The sequence below is a fragment of the Daphnia carinata genome, chromosome 1, assembly GCF_022539665.2.
Source record: "Daphnia carinata strain CSIRO-1 chromosome 1, CSIRO_AGI_Dcar_HiC_V3, whole genome shotgun sequence".
Lineage (NCBI taxonomy): Eukaryota > Metazoa > Arthropoda > Branchiopoda > Diplostraca > Daphniidae > Daphnia > Daphnia carinata.
Window position 1 is genome coordinate 10,648,122 of NC_081331.1, and position 9,217 is coordinate 10,657,338.

At 36.9% G+C, this 9,217-nt stretch overlaps 1 long non-coding RNA gene across 1 annotated transcript; it reads right to left on the reverse strand.

The window, feature by feature from the left end:
- Positions 1-4,743: 4,743 nt before the first annotated feature.
- Positions 4,744-7,998, reverse strand: LOC130692215 (uncharacterized). Its single transcript, XR_009001362.2, has 3 exons — positions 6,297-7,998; positions 4,863-4,947; positions 4,744-4,759 (listed from the first exon to the last, which is right to left on the reverse strand). It is a non-coding gene; the product is annotated as an uncharacterized LOC130692215 (long non-coding RNA).
- Between the last annotated feature and the right edge of the window lie 1,219 nt (positions 7,999-9,217).

Here is a 9,217-nt window from a genome sequence, read left to right on the forward strand (position 1 = left end):
TACATCTAACTTATAATTATTCTCAAGATCTCCTTACAGAGCTCTTCGGGGTTCTTTCCAACATCCATCATCCCTCACCATCTTTGCGAATGGCATCGCTGGAATTGATTCATTCGTTCATCTTTTTACGGGTGTATCCAAGACATTCCTTTTTCTTGCCTTACTCTTATCCGGGTCTCAATTACCTAGCTTATTGCTAGTACAAAACCATATACGAACTATTGACGGCGCTAGAATTAATGCCATTGTTGTTCACATTTCGTGATGTCTAAATAATGGTGTTCAGCCGATTTTTGGCTGGCTGATTGCACAATTCATTAGGTATGATTTTTTGATAATGTATTACTTTTTACATGCCCACAATACACTTGAACTTACTGAAAGACCAACATGTTTCGAATTGTTTCATGTTGTTCACCGAAAAAATGAGTACATTGTATGTGGTGGGGGAGGGTATAGAGAATATGAGGGAAGAAAGGGAAGTTCGGATAGTATGATGGATGACGATGACGGGCGTGGGTAGTCACATTGCCATTTAATCATTCCCGTGTAAATCGAGCGCTTATCGACCCAGACTCGACACACAAATTTGTTGTTTTTTTTTCAATCAACATGCAAATAAGTTCGATGAGACAAGTCACGCATTACCCTTACTTTTTATTACTTCAAATATGTCTGAATTTTTTCAATTGCCTCTCCTTTTCAAATAACTAATTCAACGAACTCTGAACCACCTTTTTCACCACTGAATCAAGGGAAAAGAACACACCCAGCAAAACAACAACCATGAAGTGTAACATTCACAAATAACTTGTTTGCCCTTTTTTCTTTGTTCACTTACGAGTATTTTTTTTTCTCTCTCTCTCTCTCTTCCATCGGTCACTTTGCACAAATTTAGTTAACTTTTACTCAATCAAAATTTTTTTTTTTTTCGGATATAAATGGCCACCATTCACAGATGGATATATAAGAGAAGGGTGAGAATATCATAATTTTTAGAGCGGTGTAGAAGAAAAGGGAAGGAGGGAAACAGGGGGAAAAAGATTGGAAGGGAATTGAATATTTAAAAAAATGAAACAATAAAAATAAAAACGACGACATTTTAGAATCTGCACCGCACCACTGGCCTTACCGGAAATAAAGAACAAATGAATCAAGTAGGGAAAATAATCATGGTTGATGAGATGACAAAATTTTTAACTTGGCTTACACAATATTTATGATAACAAAGACACGATTCAAGTATATAATAAAGAATAACTCCGTAATGGAAGAATAAGAAAAAAAAAATATAAAAAAAACAAAAAACACGTCACACACTTTTTTTTTCCTCTCTGTCTAATAATAATTGAGACAAAAAAAACTCTTGGTGTGGGAAACCGATACACAATAATTATAATGGGTTGCTTCACGATTGAAAAATAAAATAATAATATTTGAAAAAAAATTGGGCTTATTTCTCAACTCTATATGAATTACTCTCAGTGGGACTTCTAAAAACACGTCTTCCGACCACGACATGTTTTGCTTTTTTTTTTTCTATTATATGTATATTTATATATATGTGTCGAAAAAAGAGCGTATCACAACTCAGTCCGAATGAACTCTTGTCCTCCGAAAAAATTGAAAAGGAGACTACTATCAGCTGTCTTTCTTTAACTTTCGACCTCCGAAAATTTGAAAATTTCTAAGAGAAACGAACATTTTTGTCGAGTAGGAATGCTGACGGTTCTATGTTTTATGTTTTTCTTTTGTTTTTTTCAAGATTGAAATTTTGATGGCCTTTTTTAAAAATTGATTTCTTTTTTTCTTAATAGAAGGAAAATCCTAAACTGTCCGTATTGTTTTGTTTTTTGCACGTTCGGAAAAAAGGCTAAAAACGAATAAAACCAAAACAAAACCAAAACAAAGAAAATACATTCAGAAAAAACTCAAAAATGTTTCGTTTCCTGTTCCAATGATAAATTTCTACTGTTACGTTAGCAAAAGAAGTGGGAGGTGTGAGGCAGGGCATTGAAGCGAGTGCGCCTTGTGTGTGATTGTTCTTCTACATGAGAAAAAAAAATTATATCCGTATCCGCATTCGCAACCGCAAAATTGTTTTCCCATGTCAAGCAAAGAGTTCCGACAGAGAGAGAGGGAGAGCAAACAATGTCCACAATATTTACCGATAATACTCCGAGAGAAAAAAAAAAAAAAAAAAAAATAAGAAAAAAAAAACGGGGGGCGAGAAAAAAGCATAAAGCTTTGCAACCGTAGTATAACATTCGATCGCATAATCAACGGGAAAAGGAAAAGAGATAACGAGAGCGAAAACTGGTAGGTTGAAAAGGAAAATGGCAAAAATTTTTAGCCCGACACCATTCGATGCGCGGACAACATCGGAACATGATGAAACGATGCTCTCGTAAGGGCGAGCGAAGCTATCAACTAGTCAAGCTACGTGATTTTGTTAACGAGACAGCGAACGACTACATGTCAAAAGAGAGCATTAATCTTGTATAAGAGAGAAACAAACAGGAGGGCATTTTTATCTATTTGATGTAACAATTGAAAAAGAACGAAAACAAAATTCAGAGCGCATCGCTAGTTCAATTCCGACTGCTTTCATTCAGCTTTTATCTGACACTAAAAGAAATGTTCCCCCATTCACAAAAAATAGAAATAAATTTAAAAAAAAAAAAAAAAACCCAATCTAATGCGAAAAATAATGGAGAGCGCTGTTCAGAATGCAAATCGAAAACAAAAGCTGTGTTGATGGATGCGCGTCGCCAAATAAGAAAACGAGCTGAAAGGGGTTATTACATATTCGCTGTCTCACGTGTGGGCGATGAAAACGGTCGATAGGCTTAAAAAACGCGTGCGGGAACCGCCTAATCACAAAAACGAAATTGTCTAAAAAAAAAAAAAAAAAAAAAAAAAAAAAAAAAAAGAGGGAAGGGCAACAAAATCAGCTGAAGCCCAAGTTAGCAGGTTTTTTTTTAAATTCCTCATTTGTTTTTTGTTTTTTTTTGTTATTCTTGAACCGTGCAACTCAGGAAGGGGGTGATTGCAAGACTCCGTCCACCAGCAAATGGTCGATTGGTGCGGAGTTCAAAGGCCTTCTGCGCAAGTTTTAAGAAAACAATAGAAATTTTTTTTTTATTTTTTGTTGTTTTTTGTTTTTTTTTTAGGAACGGGTATGCTTGATTTCTGTTCGACTCGCTTTCGAATTAACGATTGTCCCGCACTTGTCCCTCTGTCCAATTGAATAGAGAAATATCATTTTTGTCAAAGAGATTTGCGTTTCACACGATGGTCTCAATCTACCCCATAAAAGAAGAGACAAAATAAAAAAACAAAACAAAGAAAAACCAAACGAATTTTTGTTTCCCGACTCGACCCCATAATCCGTCTCGATAATATCTCTTTTCTGCACTGCCGATATGTCTACATACACAAAACATTAACCCTTTTTAATCCGTGGACTTGACTAGACCACAACATCATCCCACAATACATCGCCATCAGTTCTTTCTCTTCCAGCCAACAAGGGTAGGGGACCGTTTTCTAAAGTTTTAAATTTAAGAGAGAGAGAAAAAAAAAGGGAGGGGCAAAATTATGTAAGAAAAACTAAAAATTTAAAAAATTGCATTGGGTTGATTTTGTCTCACTCTCCAACGGGTATGGCATTTTTCCCTAAGCGCTCTCTCTTGTGTCCGATGACGATTTCACACGCCCCCTTTTCAAGAGGTACTTCCGAACTCACGTACACACATAAACACACATTCTCGTTTCCTATTTTGGGTGCGTGTTCTTCTCACCGGGCTGTAAACAAAAAAGGGATAAAAAAAAATAGTAATAATAAAATGGGCGAGGGAACGGGACTGTCATTTTCATCTGGTAGCATTTGGCCTCGAATCTAGAAAATCCTCTGGTCAAAACAGTTTGGTTTTCTTCTTCCTAGAAGGCGGACTTGGTCCGGTACCGTGATAAAAGGGAGTCATTTGGACAGACGGGGAAGGGAAGGAGACCGAAAAAGAGGGGAAGTATTCCGAGCTGACAAGTGTTTCAAAACAGGATGGTAATAGGCCCTCCCCTCGAAAACGAAATAAAAAGAGGGGAAAACAAAACGAAATCCGTCGAAAGGTGAGAGAATCGAAAGAACATTTCGTGAGAGTCGACGACAAATGATGATCTTGAGTCACGAGACCATTTTGAAACGAAGAACGTGTTCCAGAGGATTTTGAGAGAAAAGAAAGAAACCGACTGTTGTGTTTCTTTGTGTTTTGTGGGGGGGGGGGGGGGAGAGGGGTGTCTGTGTTATGTGAGAGGGAGATGAGGAGAAACTGAAAAAAAAAAAAGATGAATCATCTGGGATTTTTTAAAGGTGGAAAGATACACAGGTGAACCGTCTAAAAGTTCCAGGATATGAGGGGGAAAGAAAATGTGAAAATCTGTCAGCGTCGGCGACTTGAGATGATGGAAGAGAAGAGGACGAAGATTATGTGTCTGCTTAAATTTGTTTTTTTCTTTTTCCTTTTTTTCTTGTTTTTCTTTTTAGTTTTTTTTTGTTTTTTGTTAAATGGGCATTGTCTGTGTGTTTGTGTGTGTTGTTTCTGCATGGGGCAGCTGATTCACCGAGCCAGGGTCGAGGCGATGGCGGCCGGATGAGGCAACACGATAGGAAGGTGATAGAATTTGCATGAATTCCGGAGGCATTTTCCAGACACGGCATCTCGGCACACGGTAACGCGCATGTCTGTTATCTCCACGTGATCTGCGCGAATGAAAGTTGGATCAATGATTGGCCGATCATCGTGACAAACAAAAAACTCATTTCTGTTGCCCTTGACAACGTTAAAGAGGCTCTATCATGTTACCATCGAGAAGGTGGATATATTTGCAGGCAGCGCGCTTGCATTCGCCATACTTAAAATCGCGGCATACCGGGAGGGTGTCCAGTAACTGTAACGAAAATTGGCCAAGAAACAATCCCGATTAATCATCGTCAATGAAAAAGAAACCAAAAAAACACAACATCGATATGGCATTGTGGCATTGAATTGGACATGAGTGGGGAATCATTTAATTGGGAAATACTTAAGAGCACAATAGAATTGAATAACAATGAAACACGTTTGAAAAATGGAAGGCAACTGTTGATGAATCGATTATTTGTAGAAGGAAGCCTAGAAAATGGAATTGGAGGTTGAAGAGGATTGAACGTCATCGTGAAAAGCAGTTTTTTTTTCATTATGAATTACTTTCTTTTTTTTTAATGTCGTCAAAACTACTGAAACATGCTGTCAATCAACTTGAAGCAAAAAGCGTAGAACATCTTAATCATAATCAAGCTCAGTTAATTTTCGGTTTTCTTTCTACGAAGCAAATTAGCAAAGAATGAAAAAATAAAACAATAAGGCTGTTCTACCATGTTATAACTACTGCTTGACGTCAAAGATAATTGACACATAACGACTGCTAAATTCAATTGTAAGCTCATTAGCTGTGTGCAAGAAATGAAAACAGATACACAAAGAACATTTTTAGGTTTTGGGCTTATGGAACGTAGAGTAATAAGTGTCTATGAAGTTACATGTAAGAGTAATTTAAAAAAGAGAATCATTTAAGCACGGAATTGCAGCTGGCCAACAAGAATGAAAATGCAATTTGCTTGCTTACCATACCACACGGAACCAGGCAGAAGGTCAAAGCCGAGCATGAATGGGAACTATTGAAAAACCAAACATCGTTCTTTTTTTTTCCATAATCAAAACTGCGTCATTGATTAAAAAAAAAGGCTTTTGAAAATCGTTGAGCAAAAGGCGATGGATGTCTGCCGATTCGATAGCAATCAAACACAGACGTTAAAGCAGTTTGATTACTTTTATGTTTGCAGGTGGACAAATCAATTTAAAATGAAAAATAAAGGCGTTTCAATAATTCCCTTAATAAAACAAAACATGATGGAATTTTTCTCTAAAGCTTAAGTTGCAAGCCCCCTCCTCCCTTCCAGAAATGTGTCAAGCAAGTAAACACCTGTCACCAAGAATACGAAAAGCTGCTTATCTTGTAATACGAGATGTTTCGAATGTCGTGTGTTGTGACGAGAGGCATGAAATCATGGCCACGAGAAAGCAACAATTGGGAATACAACAAACACCACGTTATTTAGCACAAACAAACTACTACTCTAAATGAAAAATTCATAGCACAGCAGTGAACGAGAGACAAAAAAAAAAAAAGAAATCCCATTCGGGACTGAAAATTCAACTACCATTTCCGAGAATGAAAGAGAAAATCGGGACACTTACTTGGCCTTGTTCGTCAGTGTAGTTGACACTGAGAACGTTAGTTGAAACTGTGAGGACGGCCATCACAATGCAAATATCCGAGAGTGTAGGGATGTGGGTATATTTGTCGATTAGCAAAACCACCACCAGAGAGCATTCACCACCACCACCAACCAAGAGAAGAAGTGGTTGTGTTCGTGCAAATACGACATCCCGACGTTGCAAGCAAAAATACACGGGCAGAAGACACGGTTGCCAAACATTATTGCAATCCAGGCAGGCAAAAACAAATTAAGAAACACATGCGTAGTTGTTTTTTTTTTTTTTTTTTTTTGGTCATAAACACACATGAAGACGTGTGTCGGATTCGCCGGGGATGAATCCATTGAGGCCAGGAAAAAAAAATGACGGGCAAAGCAGAGCCGAGATGCATGCAAAATAGGAGTAGAAATTATTCAAAACATTATTAACAGAATTGTTTTGTTTTTTTAAGTTTTCATTTCTACAGCAGTCAACACGAATCACCAAAAACACAACAGAACAAGGATAAAAAAAAAAGAGATTTTATCAGGCAAAGATAATGCAAATCCACCCAATTATTTTTCTTTCTTATTTTGTTTGATAACAATGCAACAATCAGGCTTCCATTTGATAAATAGCAATTTAAATAATAATCCCGACTAGCAGGACAAACTAAAAAGATAAATCAAAACATTTTTTACCAAACAAAATGAAAAATATACTTACCTGCCAAATTACGCCGCCAGAGTGATTTAGGGGGTGAATACGTAAGCCGGAGGCAGTAAAAGAAAAAAAAAAGTCGAGCACTACCATTTTTGTTTCTTGGTTTGGCTTTTTCTTTTTTTTGTTCCCTTTTTGTACTTTTTTTTTTTTTTTTTTTTTTTTTTTGTTTGTTTGCTGACTAATCAAGCGGAGATCATTCCAAAGAAACCCAACGTTCTGCGTCACAAACACTTTGTTTTTGTTTTGGCTGGCAACCAACTACATTGTGTGTATGTATGTTGCTGTACGTATATGTAGCGTATAGAGAGTTTGGCTGATTAATATGACGTCTTCTGCTGTGTAGTAAACGATAAATGTTTTTTTTTTTTCTTGAAGGGATAGAGAGAAAAAAAAAAATACTTGCTTATGCACACTACAACGACGACTACGTTAATGAACAAGTGTTTACGGGCCAGTCAGAAACGATTATCATCAAAGCCTTTCTAGCGTGTGTCTGCGTTTAGCCGATGGTTTGAAGCTGAGGATGCCGCAAGGCGAAGAAGAAGCAAACAAAACATAAAAAGGGTTCAGCAAGAGAATGAGGGGAAGTGTTTCTAGTCCTTTTAGAAAGCAAAACAAAACACGGAACTTTGCAGATAAAGAAATCAAAAAAAGGATAAATGGAAAAATGTAGTTTTCTTCTGAAAAAGGAAAGGCACCCTACGACCACGTAATGCAAACAACAAAGACTTCATGTAAAATAGGAATAAATAATTCATGGAGCACGAAGAAAAACAAAACAAAAAAAAAGAAAGGAAGTTAAGCTATATGCGGTCGTGGCCAAATAAATACAAAAAAAAAAAAAAAAGAGCACAAAAGCGATTTGTTTTTATTTTGGCTCGTTTTCCTTTGGAAATCCATTTAAAAAATGGATTCCAAGAAAAGCTGATGCCAAAGCGTTTTTGGTTCAAGGTGTGTTCTCTTTTTACGTGTGCGTGTTCGTAGGTGTTTGCGGATGTTCTATCGAAACGATATCCGACAGCCAGAAATAAAAAAAAAAAAAGGTTAAGAGGCAGAAAGGGAATTGTAAGCGTATGACAGACACACGGATATAAAAAGATGAAAGGATCTTCTTCTTTTTCAAGCGTTACAGATAAAGATATATTAAACAGGTAGAGAGCGAGGAAGGGCGACGATGTCAAAAACGAATTCACTTAAAAATGAAAAAGGTCCTATAAAATTTCAGCAGCACGGCCAACAGATAAAGAAGGACAGAAGGCAGAGCTAATAAACAGGTGATTCGTGTTATTATATGGAAGCGTTTTGAAATTGAAAAATTAAAGAGAAAATCCGAATGAGAAAGAAATATCCTCCCCTCGTTCACACAAGTGTAAACCGGGGAGCTTTGCTTTTGTGTGTGTGTCTGCGTACTTTTGTGGCCGTCTAAGATAAACTTAAAAACCCAATCCAACTGGCGAAAAAATAGTGATAATTTTAAGAGAAATAAAATAAAATAAAATAAAAGGTGTCTGGAATGTGAAAGGTTCATCTGGGAAATCGGGGAAGGGCAACAGGTGTGGACGGAATAGGTGGGGCGGGGGAATGTGAGCAAGTAAAAAATGTCAAAGAGGCGCAAGTACGAAGGTCAATAACGAAAACTCATGCACAGATCAAAGAAGCCATTATTATTAATGAAAATATCTGCCAATACATGTACAACACAGCGCCGAATAGCCATTGGGAAGAAAAAAAAATTAAAAAAAAAATAAAGGACAACTGGGTGTATAACATGGGGGAAAGGGGGACGGGCGAGAGGAAAGAAAAATAAATTGGTATTTAATTTTCATTTTTTTTTTTTTCCTACCTAAATAAAGTGTGTGTCGCATATGTTGTGTAAGTGCGTTGGCGGAAAAAAAATGGTGTACGGTTGAAATGCCCGATAAAAATGCCAGGCCCCGCCCATGTCCGCAATTAAATTTCGAATTTTTAATGAATTATTCAACGACCAATAAAAACTGATTTTTTTTTTTAACTTTTCTTTTTCTTTTTAAATCGATCAACGACGTATACGAGAACACTTTAAAAAACATGGTTCTTCTTTTTGGTTCCAATTTTTGACCTTTCGCGAACCCCCGCAGCCAGATAGACAAACAAACAAAAAATGTTCAATTCACGACTGGTCAAACGAAAAAAATATTTAAACGAATATTTTTAAATCT